This window comes from Pinus tabuliformis, chromosome 6 (assembly GCF_031772625.1).
Source record: "Pinus tabuliformis cultivar Carrire ecotype Pingquan chromosome 6, CPIR1, whole genome shotgun sequence".
NCBI classification, from domain to species: Eukaryota; Viridiplantae; Streptophyta; class Pinopsida; order Pinales; family Pinaceae; genus Pinus; species Pinus tabuliformis.
The window spans coordinates 1,415,555,266-1,415,578,565 of NC_142292.1; positions in this window are offsets into that span (position 1 = coordinate 1,415,555,266).

Genomic DNA, 23,300 nt, shown 5'->3' on the forward strand with positions numbered 1-23,300 from the left:
GTTTGGGCAACCAAAGAGACTATACAGAGAAACACTCATGAAATACATGGTCAGCAGTGAAGAAAAACCTCAAAACTTTCCCATATATGCTGTCCATTCTGACATAGACTCCTATATTCTCTTCAATGATAATACAGGTCCTACAAATGATGATGAGACCAAGACACTCAAACAAGATCAGTATATAAATGAACAAACTGCTGCTCTAGAAATAATGGTTGAGCAATCAATAAGCAAAACTGTTCAAGAAGAAAAACCAAGTGTAAGCCAAGATCTCAAGTTGTTGATGCCAAGTCCCATAATAGTTGACAATTCTTCCCTTAACCAAGAAGTCCTCTGGTTCCTTGAATTTGATGGGTCAGTCAACAAATTAGGGGCAGGAGCAGGGGTTTGGATACATAACAAACAAAACAGTCATGCAGAGGGCCGAGCCTATAGGCTAAACTTCAGGTGCACCAACAATATGGCAGAATATGAAGCTCTTTTACTAGGCCTCAAACTAGTAAAGTCCTTACAAGCCACAAAAGTTTCAATCCTAGGAGACTCAGACCTAATTATCCAACAAGTAAAGGGAAATTTTGTCACTAATGACAAAAGACTGAGATCTTATAGGTCTGCTGCTGCTGAAATACTAAATTCCTTCACTGAATTTCAAATTACCAAAATTTCTAGAACCCATAATCTTCATGCTCATAGTTTGGCCACATTTGCAAGCACTTGTAAACTACCTTTTGAACCCAAGCATTGCTTTACAGCTGAGATAAAACACAGACCTTCTGTCCCAAACAATGTCAAGGATTGGCAAGTGTTTGAGGATGATACACAAATAAATAATTTCTTGACTTTGCAGCAAGAATTTTCAGGACTAAACATTGATACAGAGGTTGCAAGTGATTCACAAACACTAGGTGAACAACGCCAAACAAATATTTCACCCAAAACAGCAAACCAAATGCTACATCCAACAATTTTTAACAAAGAAAACATACAAGAAATTAGACAAATCAGTTGGAAATAGCTGATGCTGAAGCTGAAGTTATACAATTGAAAGACAATTTTCTTCCAACAGGCCTCACTCCTTTGGAAGACATTTTTGACTCAAATGATATTCTTAGGAAGCCAAAAATGCAGCCCCTCAATGCTGCCATAGAAGAATGTAACATTGGAACTGCTGAACAACCCAAAATAATAAAATTGTCTGCTTCCTTACCTCCTGACCAAAAGCCCAAATATGTTGACCTTTTCAAAGAATTCCAAGATGTCTTTGCATGGAGCTATGAGGATTTGAAATCATATGACACCTCTGTCATTCAACATACTATCCCCCTCAAGCCAAATCAAAAACCCTTTAAACAAAAATTGAGGAGAATTAATCCTATGCTCCTCCCATCAATGGAGCAAGAGGTACAAAAAATGTTTAAAGCTGGCATCATAGCACCAATCAGGTTTTCTGATTGGATTTCAAATTTGGTCCCTACAAGAAAGAAAACTGGTGAAATAATGCTTTGTGTTGATCTAAGGAACTTGAATCAAGTGTCCCTAAAAGATAATTACCCCTTACCCAAGATGGATCACATCTTGCAAAGAGTAGTGGGGGCCTCAAGAATTTCTTTACTTGATGGATTCTCAGGTTTCAACCAGATCCTAGTTCACCCTGATGATCAGGACAAAACAACATTCACAACCCCATGGGGAACCTTCAAATATGTCAAAATGCCTTTTGGGTTGAAAAATGCAGGAGCTACCTTTCAAAGAGCAATGGATATTGCTTTTGCCAAAGAGATTCATGATTTCCTTGTGGTTTACCTAGACGACCTTACACCATTTTCAAAATCTGACTCTGAACATTTGAAACATCTAAGGCAAATATTCATAACTTGTAGGAAATATGGAATTTCCTTAAATCCCAAGAAATCCCTGTTTGGTTTGGAAGAAGGCAAGTTATTGGGTCATATTATTTCAAAGCATGGTATTAGAATTGATCCTGACAGAATACAGGCCATCCTACAAATGCCTCATCCAAGAAATGTAAAATAATTGCAAGCCTTTTTGGGTAAGATCAACTTCCTAAGGAGATTTATCCCAAACTTGGCAGAATTGATTAGATTACTTAATAACATGCTTAAAAAGGATTCTAAGGTAAAGTGGACTGTGGAAGCAAATCAAGCATTTGAAGGAACCAAACTAGCCCTCACCCAAACCCCAGTCCTGACAAACCCTCAATTTGATAGAGACTTCATTATATTTTCCTTTGCTTCCCAACACACAATTGCTGTTGTCTTATTACAAAAAGATGATCAAGGGAATGAAAAACCTATTGCTTTCTTTAGCCGAGCACTAAGAGATGCACCTCTCAAATACCAGATCATGGAAAAACAAGCTTATGCTTTAGTAAAAGCCATCAAAGATTTCAGAATTTACATCCTATACTCTCATGTCATTGCCTATGTACCAAATGCTATTGTCAAGGATATTTTGACCCAAGAAAATTTAGAGTGTAGAAGAGGAAAATGGATTGCAAACATCTTAGAATTTGACATTGAGATAAGACCTACAAAACTGATAAAGGGCCAAGGTTTGGCCAAACTAATGTCTGAAACAAATTTCCAAGCCCTAGACATAAATCAACTGGACAACGAACCGGAGCTGGTGACTCCAAAGATCAATGTAGCCTTTGAACAATCCTCTTGGTATTCTGATATATATTATGTGTTGCAAAACCTGTGTGCTCCCCCAGGATTGTCCAGAACTAAATGTAGGTTCCTAAAAATGAAAGCTTCAAGATTTTGTGTCATGGATGGCAATTTGCTATGGAAAAACCATGAGGGTATATTGTTAAACTGCTTAATTGAGAATGAGACTAACAATGTCATGAAAGAATTTCATGCAGGTGATTGTGGTGGACACTTGTATTGGAAGTCCACTGTGGATAAGATACTGAGGGCTGGTTACTATTGGCCCACTTTGTTCTCTAATGTTAAAAATTTCACTACCTCATGCCATAAGTGTCAAATGTTTGAGGGAAAGAGAAAGTTACTGCCACTTCCTTTGAGGCCTATTGCAACAGAGAGACCTTTTCAACAATGGGGCTTGGATTTCATTGGGGAAATTCATCCCTCATCTTCAGGCCAACATAGATGGATCCTCACAGGCACAGACTACTTCACCAAATGGATTGAGGCCATCCCATGTAGACAGGCAAATGATTCAACTATCATTCAGTTTTTGGAGAATAACATATTGTCTAGATTTGGTTGCCCCAACAAGATAATAACAGACAATGTTGCTGCTTTTAGATCCAAGAAGATGGTGAACTTCTGCCACAAATTTCATATTACTTTGGGCCATTCCACTGCATACTACCCTCAAGGAAATGGCCTAGCTGAATCATCAAATAAAAGCCTTGCAAACATCATAAAGAAGGTGTTGGAAGAAAATAAGAAGAATTGGCATAAGAAGCTTGTGAATGCCTTATGGGCAGATAGACTAACAACCAAGAGATCCATTAGGGTCAGCCCATATGAGAGTCTATGGATTAGAAGCCAAATTTCCTTCATCACTAGGGGTTCCTGTTATGAAACTGCTTCAAGAAAGTCAAGCTGAGCCCAATGACATGCAAAGAAGGATCAATCAAATAATATGTTTGCAGCAAACTAGAGACCAAGTTTATAGCAGAGTTCAAGTTTTACAAGAAAAGTTAAAGAAAGCTTTTGATAGAAGGACTAAGGCTGAAGATTTCAACATTGGTGACAAAGTCCTCAAGTGGGATTCAAGAAGGGAAGATAAAGGAAAACATGGAAAATTTGATTCTCTTTGGAGAGGACCATTTGTTATCCAGGCAGTGCAAGGAAACAACACTTACTTCCTAAAAAATCTGGATGAAACTGACTTGGATGAAGGTCCTGTGAATGGCAGGATGTTGAAGCACTATTTTGACTACTTCCCATGCATATAGTTTGACCCTCCCTTGTACATTATAGGGTGTATATATTACTTTCTGTTAACATGTATAAAATGCAGCTTCCCAAGTTTTGTAAGTTATTAGCAAAAGGCAAATAAGTTCAGAGATCTACCAAGATGGGAGGGGCACAATTTTGAGATTTCAAGGAGGAAAACTCCAAGTTTTGGTAAAAGGAGTCAAGGGCCAAGGCATTCTGACCTATTGTTCTTGGTCTTTCAAATGGAAAAACCATCCCCATGTGGAGCCACTGTTAGATACCTATACCAATAGGTTTCATATTTCATGATTGGCAAAGAAAGTTCCAAATATGCTCTGCTTTGGTGATGCAAAGATCCCATATTTCCAAAAGAATGCAATATGTGTACATAGCTTGATGTTAAGTGAATTTTGGATGGATGGTCCAACAGCCTAATCTGGATCATGCCATGTTTCAATTTCTTGTCATAAGAATAGAGAAAGAAGCCTGTCCAAACTGCTTAATCTTGGCAGGCCAGTAGTTAGGTAGAGAATTAAGGTTCCCAACTGCTTAATCTGGGGCCTTGGAGGTAATAAGGTTAGTTGTAGATAGAAAAGCAAAGAAAAAAGCGAAAAGAAAAGAAAAGAACAAGTGAGGGTTTGCTAGTCCAAGTGCACCCTCTATGAAGAAACAAAAAATGCTAGGCAAGTAGATGGGTAGGTAGATGGGGTTGCAGAAGTGTCAACTCTTTTCAATTTTGTTGGTCTAAAGCAAGAAAACTTCATTGGATAGAGAAGCTCCTCTTCTCTATCATTTTTGCAGCATCACCATGGAGCATGTCTAACCCCCTGATTACCCCCATTACACTCATTACTAACATCCCAATACTACCTATGCTCATGGAAGAAGTCAAAGTCTTTTGTTGGTTCTTGTTTCTTTAAAAGCCACATTTCTTGTGTAAAAATTCTTTTCATTTTGATCTACTTCCTAAACTAAGTTGATTTCATATAAAACTTAGTGTTTTTCCCCCCTCATCCACCTTTTCCACTCATACTAACTGCTAATCTATCACTATTTAACTGCCTATACCCCCTATTCCCCCTATTACTATGTAAATTATGCAAAAAACCCAAAAGAAAAAATCTATATATCCCCTCCCCGAGCATTATAGCTCTATGTATCGTTTCGAATGTTTTCAAGCGCTAAAACATTGAGCGCGACCCAAAGAGCGCTGAAAAATTAATCTTGGAAATAAACCAAGATCTGCTTGGTTTATTAACCTAACTCTGTCTCAACGCGCGAACCTGATGTTGTAAATAAACCTTTGAAAAACCCAAACGACCCCTTTTTAACCCGTAACACTGTTAAAAACCCGCAAAACCCACTTTTTCCAATGTTCCGTCGGGCGCATATTTCAACGAATAATAATATTTTATTTGCCCTGCCTGACCGTATCGCCCTGACAACTTGCCCTCCCGCCAGCCGTCGGATCTGGGCTTTCCCATCCGACGGCCCTCATCAATTTCGGAGCGGCCCCGATGTACTGCCGTTAGCTTCCGAAAAATGACGTCCGCTGACGTACACACGGGGGCACGCGTCTCCATATTACTGGATCGGGCCAGCCTCTGACAATCCCGCTTCCGTATGAATAGCGGTGCGATATGAAACTGCTTACCACTCTCGGTTTTCCGCTGACCGGTCATGCCAATGTCACGCCACCTCACCCCCTCATCAGCGCCCCCGCCCACCATCGCTCCGAGCTGTCACGCCACCTATGCAGTCCCCGTGGACCACTCACAAGCCACCACATCACCCGATGACGTCATGCTGACGTCACCCGACCCTGACCCCACCTGATGATGTCATGCTGACGTCATCCAAATTTTCGCGCCAACGCCAAAAAGTCCATATTTAGCCGAATTTTGCCATTCTGGCGCATTTTTTCTGTGTTTTTCTACTCTGCCTCCTGCATGTATTTTCACGTCCTTTGCTGCCGCACCTTGCCAAGACCATTCAGGGCTGCTGCCGCCCAGAATTCGACTGCAACCAAGCTCAAATACTGCCATTAAACCAGGTAATTGTCAATTCCCCAACTGCGCGCTCTGTTTCGTCCTACATTGTTAAAAAACCATTAAAATTGACCATTTTCCCTGGAGAAATAGGCCTGTTACGCCTTAAAACCAATTCCATCAGTTTTTAACCGGCCAATTGTGCCCCATTACACCCCTGTTGCTCTGAAACAGGCTGTAATTTAGCAAATTACTTAACCTACCGCGCAGGACAGTATTTCTCCCAAAATAGTCGAAATTTAACCCAAATTCGCTTGTAAAGCATGGATACACCAGTAGCACCAGTTGCCCTGAATATTGCTCCATTGAATGCCCCTCAGAGAGAGTTGGAGTGGAAACCATTAGCAGATAAATATTACCAAATATCAGAGGAAATGCTAATGAATAGCAAGTATCACATTCACTTGCTAAATGAATTGAAAATTAAGCATAATAGTGGAACTGATATATTGGGCATTTGGGACTCTTTCCTCCCCATCTTCAAGCTCCCTCAGGTCAATATGTTTCCTGACCTAATCCACTGGTGTGCTACCTGCTATGACCCCACTCAGAGGGTTTTGCTTGACCCTTCAGGCTCAGTTGTTTTTTATGTCACCCCTACAGCCATTAGAGAGATGCTAAACTTCAAAACTACTAAGAAATTAATTCCTTTATCACTGATGGATCTGATAAAACAGGGAGTTAAACTGACAGATGCTCAAATCACCAAGATAAATCAATTGTTCATTAATTCAACCTCTGAGACCATGAAGTACCCTCCCATCCATTATGTATACCTAAATCAATTGGGCACAGACCTTGCAGACATGATTAGTCCCATATTGGGCTATAATTCAATAGAAATTATTGATGAAACTGTGCTGGTGATAATGGCCATGTTTTCCCCTGGTAAGCCCCCAATCTGTTATGACTATGCCACTTACATCTCCAATAAAATACATGAGCAATTGATAGAATTGGAAAGAGAAAGGGTGTTCAGATACACCTCCTATATCTATCATTTAATCCTATACTATCAGCATGAGAAATTTCCTTTTTCTGTGAAAAGAATGGATGCACAAGGCAATCCAAGGTCAGTGGTCTATTGGTCCTCTGTTTTCCACGATAGGTCTTGTTCCCCTTACACTTATTGTGAGTTTATAGACCTCTTCATCCACCCAGCCATGTCTCTTCTTCTGAGCTCAACTCCTCCAAGACTAACTGATGAGATGCAGAGAATTCTTCAGCTGTCCAAGGTATATAGCATTGGGGATTGGTATTTTTACCAAAACCACACAGTTATCAGAATATATGGGTGTGAGTTGGCCCCATACAGATTGCCCAGATATGTGCCTATGAGATTATTTGCCCTTGAGTATTTCAGGCAATTTGGGAATGCTGATGTACTCCATTTTTCAAGCAAGGGCAAGAAAGCACAGCTTAAAGTCAGAAACCAATTAGGCCCCTTCATCTACAATAAAAGGGAGGAAGCTTGGCAAGAGGCAGATAGAATGCTAAATGGCCTTGGCTTACAGACCAGCTTCCTTTGGATACCATACGACCCCACTCATTTCATAAGCTTAAGAAGGGTCAGATATAGGCTGGCCAGTTATGATCACGTAAGGTTGCCTCACATAGAAAAATATGCAAATCAACTAGAATGGAGGGAAGGCACCTTAGAAGAGGCTACTACACAAGAAGAATTAGCTCAAAGAGGAATAAGAAATCTCCAAAAGTTGGCTGACTTAGAGCTTTGTTCACAGGTATTTCCTCTTCCAGGCACTCAAGTGGGAGCAGCTGCCTCATCATCCACAGCTCCACAAAAGGCAGTCCAAGCCCCAATTACAGCAGAGACTTCAGCCAAGGATAAAGGCAAGGAAACAGAACAGCAAGAGGCCCCTGAAGAGCAGCAATCAGCCCAAGAAGAACAGCCTGAAAATCATCCTGAACAGCAGGAAGAAATGGCACAGGCTCCTGGTCCTAATGATGAGCAAATGCAAGAAAAGGAGGCCCCAATACAGAATGTTACAGTGGAGACTTCGGTGCTCCAAACCCCTATCAATGAAGAGAGGGGTAAGAAGAGAGATAGAGAGGAACAGACTCCCCTTAGTACCGCAACATCACAGTAAGGGGAAAAGAGACAAAGGCTCAATCCTTTTTCAGAGGAGGAGATGCCTTTTGGTCAAACACAGATGGATCCCCCCGGCACAGAGGTATCAGCTAGCTCATTACAGCAAGAGCAACAAAGAATACTTGAAGGAGAGGTCAGCTCCTCAGAGCAACAAAGAAAGGGTGAGTCTAGCATAAAAAAACAATTCATAGACATCAAGGCCAGAAATGAGCCAGTGAGGTTACAGCTGTACAATCGCTTGTTGAAAATGGCTCCTACAAACCAGCAGAGGTTGATGTCTGCATATGATGTGCAAGAGGGCAAAATGATAATGAGCCATTTCATGCCCACAAAACTGCAGCCACAGTCTGCAGCTGATTATATAAGAACAAACCTGGAAATCTTGTCCAAGGACATCCACCCAATGGATCAAATTGAATTGCACAAGCAAACGGGTGAGATGGTGTATGCCACTCTTGCAGATAAAACATTGATAAATTATAGATTGCAGAATTCTTTGAATAATACCACTGCACAATTGGAGTTAGAAAAGGCATCCTCCCAGGCTAAAGACAACAGGATCAGGTCTCTGGAGGAAATAATTATAGAGCTCGGGCATGACCCAAAGGATCCCAAAGCTGTGCAGGCACTGCTAAAAGAAAGAGATGCAGATATTGCAGCTTTGAGAAAGATGGTGAAGATCCCAGCAACCCTTCACCCCCAAACAGAAGAGGTTGCTCAACAGAGGAAAGACCAGGATACAGCAGCCATGCTGATAACACTACATCAGCAACTGGTCCAAACAGAAGGTAAATTGGTAGAAACAGAGGCTGCACTGCAGGAGGCACTAAAGCAGAAAGAGGGAGGCCAGCCATCTCAACCCCCTCAGCAAGTCATAAACCTTGAGGAGTCCCCACAAACTACTACTCCTCCCACAGGGCAGACAGCTCAAACAGCTCCATCAACATCAGCACCAGCAACGGCCCCAGAACAGGCTCCAAGCCTAGACATGCAAAAGATGATGAAGGAGATTCAAATCCTAGAAGCCCAGATGGAAGAGCTGAATGAAGCCAAGGAGAAATTGGCCACACTCAATGAGAAACATGATAAATCTAAGCAACAGGTGGCAGAAAAGACAAGGGAAGTAAGGACCTTGGAAAGAAAAATCAAAGAGCTAGAGAAAGAGATGGCCATGGGCAAAGCAATAACGGAGCTCAAGAAAATCATATGGTTAAAGATTGGTCAATCAATCACAGACCAATGGCAATATATAGAGACCATCCATGAGCAAATGGATTTGTTGGGCAAGGCTTATGCAGAAAGTCAAAAAGCCAGAGCTTCTCTAGGAAGTATGCCAGATGTAGCTACTAGAATGATCAATGTGTTGAACAACAGAACTAGCATACAGTTAGCAAACATGGGTATCAGAGATAGAACTGATACAATTTTGCTGATCAAAAGGGTACTCACCCTCAGAAACTATGTACAGGCACTAGAAAGAAAATGTCAGGACATTCAAGCAGAGGTAAATACTTTTGGTGCCAAGATCACAGCATTATATGACAGGGGACTCCCCATTTTACTAAACAGCGCAGGAAGGCTATCTTCTCATGAGCAATATGCAAAAAGAGTCGACAACTACATCACTGATCAGTTGACTACCTCATCTAGCACTTCGGAAGAAACTGGGCTGCCCACAGGACAAGAGCTGTATGATAAACTGGAAAATCTGTTTTTTATAGAACATGAAATCAATCATCTGTTTGCAGTCCCCCCTAATTACTACAAATATACAGATGCTGATGAAACATTACACAAGATGCAAAGGCATCAGATGCCCACTGATCAATGGTGGACAGATATGATAAGGACTTTGCTGTGATTTGATAAAATAATTTAATCAAATGCATTTTACAGCAAGCAGAGAATCAATAAAGAAGTCACAGATCAACAACCACAGGTCAAAGATTACAGGTCAGCATCCCAAAGGCATCAGAGCCGCAACGTGTCATCTACAGCAGCCGTCGTCAGCAGGAGCCGTCCAAGAATTAACGCAGCCGGCCATTGGACCCAAAAGTCATCATCAACTGACAAACAGCAAACAACTGTTATGTACCTTTACTACAGGCTTTAAATTTTGTAAATAACTTCACTGTACAAAGTTGGTATAGATAGTTATTGCTCAATAACTATCATTCTAGATATTTTACTTGATATTTTTGTATAAAATCTCCCCCACGCAGTTCATTTGGGGGTTGTTGTTTTCTTGTTACAAAGGAGAACTCGGCTGTAATCTCTGGAGAAATAATAGAGAAAGGCTTTGGGGTTTGCAGAAATTGGTCTTACTGATGCTTGCTGTCTTGGAACTACTGAATGCTGCAGGATTCTAGTGCTGTGTCTTGATATAATAAGTTTTCTCTATCTCTTTTCATGTTTATCATCAGTTTAACTCATATCTTTCACATGTTAATCTAAACTTAGGAAGAAAGAAAAAGAATAGCTCAGGATTTGTCAATGGAGACACCCTGATTTCAATCTGTCTTTGCTATAAATGTTTTCTATAGGCTCAGCTGTTTAATTGGAATTCTTAACTGCTCCAATAAACCCTGAATCTTTCACAGTTTCTATTTAGTAATTCATGTATGCTACTAATTAGAAATTTTTGTTCAATTTTGTTATCATACTGTCTGTAATTCCATCTCCCACTGTTTCACTCACCAATCAGAATTTATATCAAGAATAGTCATCTAGCCTTGCAGCAAAACTTTCCCATTACAGGCACCAGGACTGTCCCAAATCTCTGACTCCATATGCCCAATGGAATAACATCTCCCAAATATTTCATGCCCTTCTCACAACAACATTTCACAACCAAAAATTTAAACAAAAAACTAAACCCATAACTAGCCTAAAATCTTTACAAAACAAAGCTAAAATTTAAAGAGAGAGCCCTCTCTGATTTCAGGCAGGCTAGGGCCTGTAATCCAAAGATTGGTTAGTGGTTACCCCGGCCGTATTCCCTTGGGAGTCATAGGGAACAACCTGGGTGTTAACAGGCTGGATTGTGAAGAAAGTGAAAGAGGTCAACCGAGATGGGAGAGCAATTAAGGATTCTCAAATCTGGATATCAGAAGAAAACATGTAAATAATCAACTGTTCAAAACAGAGTGTAGTTAAACAAAGTCTGAGATAAACTTCCAGTTAATTCATTCAACTTTAGATAACATTTAAGTTTGTGAAAAATGTAAAAAAATAAAAAATTTGACAAAGTAAATACTTCACTGTAATAGCTCAACATATGAATCTTGTAATGCAATCTCTTTATTACTTGGTCTAGTCTGCTAACTTGAAAAATTGGTACAATAACCCTTAGGTTTATGATCAAAATAACTCTACAAATATATAGTAATCCACACCACAATACTTCAAATTATGAAGTATTTATACAAAAATAATTTACAAAATATCCCAAACTGTCTTGGGAACTAATCTAGGAGAAAGAAGTATCTTTATGTAAGAAGATAGAGACAGTTATTGAACCGTTGTTTGTTGTCCCTATTTATTAGGTTGTGTTGTCTTTAATCTTTGATATTTTGCCTTTTAATCTCTGATTTGTTGTTTGGTCTTCACGCTGGATGTTCTATTCACTCTGACCTTTCAACTGATACACTTTCATCTGGGTGGCCTATCATTTATCCTTTTACTGTGCTTTTCAATCTTACTGTAGATTTTTACATTTTGACTGTGTATTTCTACAGTAAATCATTTAATTTCTCCCATGTTTCAGCATCTGGTAATTGGATATTTATCATCTTCCTATAAATCTCATCTGCCTCCATGTACTTGGTAAAAGTAGGCTTATTCACAAAAAGGTGTTTTACCTCATGCTGGAGGTAAAACAAGTTCTCAAATGTTTGGAATAGGACGTTGAAAGTTGGCATTCCTTTCATTGATGAAGTTTTCACTTGATCTCTGACCACTTCTCTAATTTTTCTGTTGTAGTCCTCCTGTGTCATTAACTTTTTGTTTATTACCAAGAGATTGGGTAGACCCTTTTGCCTCAAAATTTCAAACTTAACCATGAACCTATCTATGGCCGGTTGCATGGTTTGGCACTTATCTTCAAGATTTAACATTAAATTCCTCTTGGTGAGGACCCTCTTTACTTCCAATAGTGTACCTATTTTGTAAGATATCTCTAATTCCTGCAATTCATACTTGTTTTTGGAGTTGAGGAAGTGAATGATCCTTGCAGCTTCCTCTGGCATGTCTCCCAATTATGCTTTTACTCTCTGTACGGCCTTTGTAGCCTCTTTTATTATGTCAATCTGCTAAAAAATTACTTGGATGGATGGCCAAATATCATTTACAGAGTCAATGATATTGGCCCACAATTGTTCCTTAGCCTATCCAAGGGGTTCCTTCAAAGTTAATTCTTCTCTAAGTTTTTTATTCTTTCATTCATCCTGGTAGCTTTCTACACTTCTTCCTTGTGCATAATTTGGGCAAGCTTGTAGTCAGTCTCTAGACTAGTCACCCTTTCCTTGAGCTTGTTCATTTCAGTGGTATGAATGGACATTTCTTCCATTTCCTTGACCAATCTGCTTGCCTCATCACCTGTTGACCTTGTTGCAGATGTAGATGTTGTAGAAGCTGGGAGTGTTGTGGCCATTGGAGCTATAGGAGCTAAGGATGCTGCCAAAGTGGAAGGTACTACAATAGTAACTGTTGGGATAACAATGGCAGGGGTAGTCTCAAGAGTAGCTTGTTTCAACTGTATCAAGCTATCCAACTCCTTTTCCATTTCCTTTAGCTGATCATTCAATTGAAGCACCAAGTCCATCATTTCCTTGTGATTTGTTTGGCTCTCCAGGACCTCTTTTGTTTATGGGTGTTTTGAATGAGGCAACTTTATTTGTTTCTTGAGAGATGCTATATCCTCATTCTTCTTCTGATGCACCCACCCTAGTTGCGGTTCTGCTCCATAAGCATCGGTCCATTTGGCCAAGTGATTGTGCAGGTCACTCCTTCCATTGTATTTATATGTCAATCGTACCTTTGGGTGACCAAACCACACCCTCATCATTCTTCTATATTCACTCCATCCATCGAAGTTGTGTTTATGCGTACATCACCATGTTGCAGGCATAGTGTGCAGTGCCAAATCCAAGGCTTGGAAGCAATGTTTCTCTGGCACTTCCCTTTCAAATGAATACAGAAACTTATCAACATTAGTTAAACCATCATAGTAGCATCAAACAAAAATATTTTCCTTTGATAATCTTGGGGCATCCCATGGAGTTGTGCTGGTAAAACCAAAGGTGCATATCTATCTGCCATGGCTAAGATTCTGGGTTGACTAGGGCTTAAAGTGCTGGTACTTGAGAAAGGGCTTGAAATAGATGGAGATTAACTATATAAGGATGAGGAGTCTAGTTGGATAGGAAGCTGATGAATGACCAGTTTAGGGGAATGGACAGTGGTGAATATAATTGGTGAGGTGGTAGTAAATGAAGGTGTATTTACAGAATTTGAATATTGTGCAAAATTTTTAGAGGCAGCAGCAGTGAGGGCAGCTAATTCAACTGATTTTTGAAGGTAAGCATCATCTATATGGCTTATCAATGTGGAGGTTAAAGCTTCTAATTTGTCAAAAGTATCCAACACAAGTTTATCTAAATCTAGATGTATAGGCACATTTTTCAACTCAATGAATTGAATAAAATTAGGGTCTAACACAGTTTCATGAATCACATTGTTGTAGGGAAAAGTATCCGACTCGGATGACCCTATCCCACTCTAAGGGTGACAGTTCCTTAGCAACAACTGTAAAACAAACTACTTAAGGTTTACTTCTTTATGAAAGCAAAAGAGAATGGAGAAATCACTAACCGTTGCCTTGCGCTTAATGTCGAATCCAAACTCTTCTCTTTGGCCGCTTGCTCCTAGCTCTTTGTTCTTCTGCTCGCCCAGCTACGATGAGATCCTGCAAAATAACAAAGAAGGAAACTACAAGAGGCATGCAATCATAACTGGTTCATGGATTAGTGTAAACCAAACATGCAATCATCACAATATATAATTGAAACAAGAGCACATAGAAGAACCTCAATAGCTTTTATTAATGAAGAAATAAAGGTTCTGAGAGTATTACAACCATTGAAGGCTCCAACCCAGCAACACCTCCCAGCAGAAAGAATTGCTCTTCTTCACCTCTCTCAAACAATCACCCAATAACTCAATAGTGAAACCAACAGCATATCATTACTTTGCACAAAATTCCAGCCCCCTGAGCTCATAGGAGAGAGCTCAATATATAGATGAATTGAGAAAGGATGAGTCAGCTTGCAACTGATGTGTAGCTGCCTTGTGTCCTCTCTCTCTTCAGTTAATCTTTAGTTGATCTTCAGTTCTTGAGTCCACTTGGAGAACTTTGCTTCCACTTGGAGAAACAGAGCCTCTGACTCATCACAAGGCGAAATACCTGATCCAAGTGTCATTTTTGGAAGATTCCAAAGCAATGACTCACTGTGCCACTTGTCTCTTCTCGCTCAGCGCAGGTGGCCTTTGTCCCACTTGCTTTGCAACGCAGGTACACCATGGAGCAACTGAGTTTCAGCGCAGAAACCTAGTGGAGCACCTGCTTTGATTTCAGGATTGCTTGTTTTTGAGTGTTTTCAGGTGGAGAACTGATCTGAGAGCTGTTGGTTTGCTGACCTTGTTCCTCTAGGGGTAGGAACATCATGTTTAGGGAACTTTGGATCCCTTGGATTATTGACAATTCATGCTTGTTGCTGTAAGGCACAAAATTGTCTATAACAGATGCCCCCTAAAGTATGAGGTCGTTTATCGGGTGAAATGCTTTATTGAGAGGATCCGAAGTTCATTCAATCTGCTGAGAAGTGTCCTGTAATAAGATACAATACAATACATTATTTTTCATACATTTTTCATGATCTAGCTGAGGCGGGCATTCCCATGCTCAGCTTTATAAATACATTTTGGTACATAGAACAGACGATCGTCTGATTGTAGACTGATAATTCTCTGCTGAAATTATCATCCTTTGAGAAGGATGATCATCTGCTGTAATGGTGTACATATCAAATGTCTTTATGTCCTGAATATATATCGCAGCCCGGATGGATGAAACTAGATCCGGGATCTTCAATCTCTTCCGATCTTCACTCGATGTACAAGTCGATCCATGTGAGAATTTCTTGAAGTCGAACATGGAAAGACATCGCTTGATTACCGGTCAATGATGTAAACCGTTAACAAGCGCGAGAGGAGTCACCGATAAGGATGATGACCCTCAAGGTACAGCAGTACAATCCACATGGTGGGAATAGAGGACTTGGCGTCGACCACCATGCAAAATCTTCTGGTCGAAGGTCATTGATGTATACCTATCGCCGGAAGTGAGAAACTTGCCATTGAGGCATGCAAGCTTCAAAGTACTGAGGGGGGTGTTCCTAGATCAACTCCTTGGATAATGAGCTGATGTCGACAAGGAGCGATCCGTCAAAGGAGGGCCTTAATGAATCCCACATCAGTGACACGGAACGGAGCTAGTGATTGTGATGAGGTGAAAACAAACTGTGATGTATGATTCAGGGTGGCGGTCATGAAGTCAATGAAGGATAATGTATGGCAGTGGGTGGAACACGGTTGACTCTTTACAGAACCACATCTCTTGAACATATAACGACACTGATGTGATGGATTGGTAGCATTACCCCAATTGTGGATGGTGTGGCGAAGACCATGGTTATGAGACCGGTGAATGAAACAACCCAACCCGATGTGATACGGAGGACAAAGTGTCATGTTCAAGAGCGACTTGCTACCATTAATGCTGTGAGGTTCTCCCAATTTTTCCCCAGTCATTGCTGACCAGTACCTCTTTATTTTTGTCAAGCTTGAGGAGGATAACATATGCTTGTTCTATAACCTGCCCTTCGGGCAAGCCCATCGCTATGTTTTAACGAGCCTAGCGATAGGGAAACTCGTTCTCGTCTAAAGACAAGTTTGTCGCTATTTAATCATTTTAACGAGTCTAACGACAAAGAAAACTCAGTCCTTTTCATTTTTAGAGAGTCTGAAAAGGTACGAAAAGTTAACTCCAAAATTCCTTTTTCGTCTTCTAATCCCTTAAGTCCGAAAAAGTATAAAACAATACAGAAGGGATGAATTTTCGATTTCTTTAACGAGCCGAACAAAACAAGCGCTCGATATTTTTGTGTAATAATCCCTCAGGTCCAAAAAGATTAAAATCTAGAGGAGGGATAGCTCTTCTTGTCCTTTAACGAGCTGGAAGGCCAAAACTCGGCAAACTTTTCATATTTTACGAGTCAGTGAAAAGAGCTCAAAGAAGACTCGTCTTTTGAGGAACGAGTGATGAACAGGGATAGCAGCAGATTCCAGGTACAGGTTGGAATTCTCCAATCACGGCAGTGTCACAAGGATGGCTAAGTGAAATCACTCTTCGCAGCTGTTCCTCAAAATGGGTAAACAAACATATGGAGGTGAACGATTGGCCAAATGAACGGATGGAGGTGGTGGCATATAAACACGACCAAGGGCTTTTAATATGGCTTTCAAAGGTTACATCTCTCGAGGTTGTTTACCGGTTCATTTTTTCTGGATGAGCTTGAACTGTAGGGAAAGATTGCTCACAACTTGTGTTTATTTTTTAACGAGCATGAACTCTGTACAAAACTGCTCGATTCTTGCGTTTATTTTTTAACGAGCATGAACATTGCTAAAACTGCTCGATTATATGGTTTACTTTTGATTTTTTACCATAATTAGCTTCTCTTTTTCATTGATAGCACCGCATTTTCAATTTGCTGCAACAAACTAGTTAGAAATGGGTAATATTTACTTGAAAATGAGATTAACACATCAATATTTACCTTGAATTACGTAAGAAAGCAAATAAAAAGGGTTCTACCTCTCATTTTACCATTTCATTTGCATTTTGCTTGTTGGAGCTTTGGAGGAGCCTCTTTCCCCTCGATTTTCATCAGATGATTCCGGGAGATTCTGCGGATGATTTTCGGCGCCGTTTGGACCAGGTAGGAGCTAAACCTTAGCTCTTCATTTTCATGGTTTCATTTTCCTGTTTTATGCCTGTTTTGCTGCTCTATTGAGCCTCTGGGGTTTTGCCAGGGCGCCCTCTGATCAACGCAGGTTCCCCATTCGAAAACTGCGTTGGGATCCAAGCTGCTTGAAGGCAGCTTGTCCCCCAACGCAGGTAGTACACTGGGCACCTGCTTTGGGGCATAAAAGCAACAATTTTTCACAGATTTTGATGAAATTTTCGCCAGTTTTTCATCAATTTCAGGAGCTGACTCACCCTCTTGTTTGTTTTGCAGGGATTCTTGAACAAGATGGCCCTAACATGGCGAGAACGAGAACATGAAGAAGAAGATATGATTGCCCTTCATGATCCTGTTACGGTGGGCGCATTGCGAGACTGTGGTTTACTGAAGTTTTTCCGTATCTCTAGCATGAGAGCACAGATTTCACTACTGCAGTATTTGCTTGATGCTTGGGATCCTGTTAACCAAGTATTCCAGATCAGGAACAAACCTATTCCATTGACTGTGACAGATATTTACTTCTTGACTGGCCTGTCAAGGCGGGGTGCCCCCATTTCTTTATCAGGTACAGTTCGGGGGAATGATTCCGTGAGAGATTATGTTCGCCAGTATTGCAGGGAGGGGTCCCAGCCGAGCAGAGACGGCAAGGTGGTTATCCGTGATGTTACTAGCAGGCCTCTCAGGTCCATTCTGTATACTCTTGGTAGGATGGCCGGTAGCGCATCTTTACATGTTGCCAACAGGTCTCACATGCAGCATGCCTTGGAATGTCTCCAACCGAAAATCTTCAACTGGAGTGATGCAGTGCTTAGTCAGATGAAAAATCAATTGAACAAGGTGAAGGACGGGAAGCTGAAGAACTTTGGTTTTGGTTCGATTCTGACTGCTTTCGCCTTGGAGAAGATCCCTCTGATGCAACCTCAGTACATTGATCTCGGAGTGCCTTCTCCTACCGAGCCACGTATGCAGCGATGGGTCGATCACATGTCCAGGCATGCCGGTCAATCCCAGATTTCTTTCAATGCTGCTTTCTTTAGGTGGTTCGATCGCCAGGAGATGGCTTTTTCCGAGTACCCATATGTTGGTATGGATTTCCGGGGCGATCCGGATATGGTACTGCCAGATGGTGCTCAGTGGGATGCTACTGGTAAGAACTTCAACCATATTACCGTTCATTGTTTTCATTCATAATGTTCTTGTGCTTTATTCTTTCAAGACTTTAATTGAACTCATGTGCGCTTGCAGATGTCGGTCCTGTTCGTCCGGCATTTCGTCCGAGACCACCTGTTACTGTTCCGGCAGAGGAACCTGCTTGGAGAGTTATTATCCGTGATCTTAGCGACACAGAGACCCTTACAGCTGTGCAGGGGCAGGTCGAGAACCTTACCCGTGGTCTTCCGGATGTACAGATTGACGAGTTACCTTTACCGATGCAGCAGCATACTATCGGTGTACCTAGACGATGGACCCGTCTTCTGCGCATGATCGCACATACTGTGGCTTACTATCAGGAGCATCACTAGGCTAGGGTGCCCCCTAGCATTTTGAGTTTTTAGGTCATATGACCAATTTTGTCTTGGTTACAGAACATTATGTATGAACTTTATGAACAGCTTATATATATATTTTGATTTTCGAGTCTTATTCTGGTTGATTTGGATGATTCATATGTACACTTTTTATGATGTGTCCTTTATAAATGTTGCAAATGTCTATCTAACACATAGTTTGCCAATGAGTCAGTTAATGTGTTTTGATTTCTTGAAATATGTTGATATTGAATTGAATCAAATCGTCTTTCCAAGATCTTTACTCTTAGTAACATGCGATAAATAGCTGGATTACGAACAGAATATATACCATTGAGTTGTAGTACTACGAGCTGTGAGTCTAGCCTGACAATTAGTCGGTGTATGCCTCGTGTGATGGCATCAGAGAGTAGTTCTATCAACGCGCTATATTCAGCGATGTTATTCGTTGATTGCCCAATACATACACCTCTGAAACTTACTAACTCGCCACTTGGATAAAAAATGGCCCATGCTGCGGAGGATAGGTTCCGCGAACTACGACTCGCTCCGTCGGCATATCCAACACATGTCTCCATAAGGTTTGACATCTGCAACGAATGAAAAAGGGAATCACTCAACCAGAACAAGAACTTTGGCGAAAACAAAATACAACAAAAGCATGCAGGTTACTATTTAAGCATAGTAACGCTTGAGGTACAGCCCGTTCCGGGGCTGCGCCAGTGGAATTCCGTCGTAATCTATTAACTCATAGGCTCCTTTTGCTAACACTCTTTTAACAATATAGGGGCCCATCCATAAGGAATTGAATTTACCTGCTCCTAATTTATCGGATTCTTGGTCATAAAGCAAGACCAAATCACCTTCTGAGAAGACACGGTTTGACATTTTTGTCGAACTGAGCCTTGACTCGTTTCTTATGGGCTTCGTTAGCCAAAGCGGCATCACGACGGGTTTCATCCAATTGGACTAATTCCAAGAAACGAGCCTCTTCTTCCGAAGTTCCGGGGAGGAGATCAATTGCGAGTTTAAGCGACGAAATTTCACACTGGATCGGTAAGACTGCTTCTAGACCGTACACCAATTGGAAAGGTGTGAAACCGGTCGCGTTTCTTACCGAGCTTCGGTAGGCCCACAAGGCTGCATACAGGATTAGGTGCCATCTTCTTTTATGAACTCCGATCATCCTCTGCAACATACGGGCCCATCCATAAGGAATTGAATTTACCTGCTCCTAATTTATCGGATTCTTGGTCATAAAGCAAGACCAAATCACCTTCTGAGAAGACACGGGGTTTGACATTTTTGTCGAACTGAGCCTTGACTCGTTTCTTATGGGCTTCGTTAGCCAAAGCGGCATCACGACGGGTTTCATCCAATTGGACTAATTCCAAGAAACAAGCCTCTTCTTCCGAAGTTCCGGGGAGGAGATCAATTGCGAGTTTAAGCGACGAAATTTCACACTGGATCGGTAAGACTGCTTCTAGACCGTACACCAATTGGAAAGGTGTGAAACCGGTCGCGTTTCTTACCGAGGTTCGGTAGGCCCACAAGGCTGCATACAGGATTAGGTGCCATCTTCTTTTATGAACTCCGATCATCCTCTGCAACATACGCTTCAGGACCTTGTTGATTGCTTCAACTTGTCCGTTGGCTTGTGGATAATACAGAGTAGAGCTGTCGTGAGATAGCCCTAGTTTGGCAGCTAATTCGACCATCATGTGATTGCGGAAGTGTGATCCATGATCTGTAACTATAGCCTGGGGTACACCGATTCGGGCGACTACATGATTGAAAAAGAATAGGGCAGCTGTTTCACCAGTATTGTCCAATGTAGGCATCGCCTCGGCCCATTTGGTAAAATAGTCAACTGCGACTATGTTCTCCCAATTTTTCACCAGTATTGTCCAATGTAGGCATCGCCTCGGCCCATTTGGTAAAATAGTCAACTGCGACTATAATATACCCATGCCCCCCGGTCGAGGTGGGGTTACATTGCATGAAATCGATGCCCCATTTGGCGAAAGGCCCAACCGCAACTATTGGTTGCAGCGGTGCGGGTGGTTTTCTGGTTTTGCTATCAAAGATTTGGCAGGAATGACAACTTCGGACTGCGATTATGCAATCTTTGAACATTGTTGGCCAAAAATATCCTGCTCTTAATATCTTTTGTGCTGTAGCGAAACCTGATTGATGCCCCCCACACGCACCTGAATGACACTCATTCAGGGCTTTTTCGGCTTCTTCATGGGTGAGACACCTCCTCAGAACGGTATCGATACCACGACGGTAAAGAGTATCACCGACGATCATGTAGTCTTTTGCTTGGTATCGTATACGTTTCTGTTCGGAGTGTGAGGTGTCAGGCCGAAACTTTTGGGTTTGGAGATAGATAATTATATCTCCATACCATTCATCGCTTGCAGATATCAGAAATAAAGTCTCATCCACTATTGACTCCTTGGAAGTTTCGTCGTTGGACGATGATGGGAGATCGCATAATAATTCTGCGAATACCAGAGCTTTCTTTGACTTGGATTTCACAAATTCCAGATCAAACTCTTGAAGGATTGCTATCCATTTGGAATATTTGCCCCCCAGCAACTGTCATGACAGTATATAAGTCATGGGGTTGCAATCTGACAGAATGGTAGTTTTCCTAAAGAGGATATAATGTCGAAATCTCTGTACCGCTTGAACAGCAGCGAGCGCTAGCTTTTCAACGTAAGAATATTTACTTTCTGTATCATTTAAGTTTTTACTTAAATAATATACAGGATGTTCAACTCCATCGACTTCTTGTACTAAAACCATCGCAATGGTTGTATCTGCCGCAGCTAGATACAGGTTAAAATCCCTAAGATAATCTGGGGCGTACATTAATGATGCTTTTACTAGAGACTCTTTCAAAGCGTCAAAGGAAGCTTGCGCAACCTGGTCCCAATCGAAGGGTACATCCTTTTTCAAAAGACGTGTATAACCTTTAGCAAGTTCTGCGTAATTTGGAATGAACCTCCTCAGAAAGTTTGCTTTCCCTTGGAGTTTCTGAATCTGAAGCAAATTCGAAGGTGGAGGCAAATTAATGATTGCCTGAACCTTACAGGGGTCGAGACGAATCCCATCTTTAGAGACCACAAAGCCAAGTAAACGACCAGAACCGACGCAAAACACACATTTGTGAGGGTTGAGTCTTATCTTGTAGTGTCGGCAACGTAGAAATATCGCTCTTAAATGCTGCGGATGATCAGTCTGCTTTCGCGAATGAGCCGGAAGATCGTCGAGATATGGTTGAACAATGCTCTTGATGTCATGGAAGGCGTAATTCATAGCCCTCTGAAAAGTTGCCCCTGCGTTCTTCAAGCCAAAGGGTAATTTTCGATAAGCGAATGTGCCCCACGGACATATAAATGTTGTCTTTGACTGGTCCTGTGGGCGGATATTTATTTGATTATACCCGGAAAATCCATCCATAAAGGAAAAGATTTCACATCCGGCGCATTCATCAATTATCTGGTCGATGAAGGGCGTAGGGTAGTTGTCCTTCGGACAAGCTTGGTTTACATCCCTATAATCGACGCACACTCTTATCGTCCCTTGTTTTTTCATAACAGGGACAATATTCGATACCCAATCGGTTAGAGGAACCGGGTAGATGAATCCAGCATGGAGAAGTTTCTCAACTTCTGCTTTAATGGCAGCGGCTTTCTTAGGGTGCACCTGTCGAAGCCGTTGTCTTACTGGTTTGACATCAGGATACATTTTAATTTCATGTTCAACGATACTCGAGTCGATGCCTGGCATTTCATCATATGACCAAGCAAAGACATCTCTAAATTCGCGAAAGAGAGTGTTATATATTTCCAGTTCTGAAGGGGAACAACCTTTGCCAACATGAATATTCTCTACAACATTAGGTTTTGTCGAGATATTTATGGCTATAGTCTCTTCAATATTTGATAAGTTTCGCTCGGAATCCACCGTGTTTACAGTATTTGTTAGGAATTCAAAGACTGAAGGGTGGTAAAGATCTTTTTGAGTATCTTCTTCGTATTCTGGAAGAAGGGAACGATGGTGGTGATCATTCCATGGTGCCCCCTCAATCATCATTGATTGTAAGATTCCTTCGTCAGTCCCATGTATTTTCGACCAAGGATCTAATGGGGTACCATATTCTCTAGATCTATCTACCCAAACGCTCGACGAGCGTTGATTTGGGTTTGCCTCCCATGCATGAAACATTGATTGCTACAATATTTCAATGGGGCTTGGTGGCAAAACCATTGCATGATCCATAGCGACTCTGCCTTCTGTGACTTTCAAGGTGGATACCATATTGCATGTTGCTACAAATGGTACATTTCCTATACAAATAGGAGGTGGTAGCGCGAAAGTTCCCATCATAGTGGGGTCTTTCAACAGACCTACTCCAATGTCTTGAATCGACCGGTCGCTGCCATGGATCATGGGAACACTTCCTGTAACTTGTGAACCATTAGGGAGGAAGTTTTGTTGATCGACGACCGTAATCCCTCCTTCAAAGGGGAATGCGATCTTCCTAAAATAAGTCGACACAACAGCTTGCATGGCAT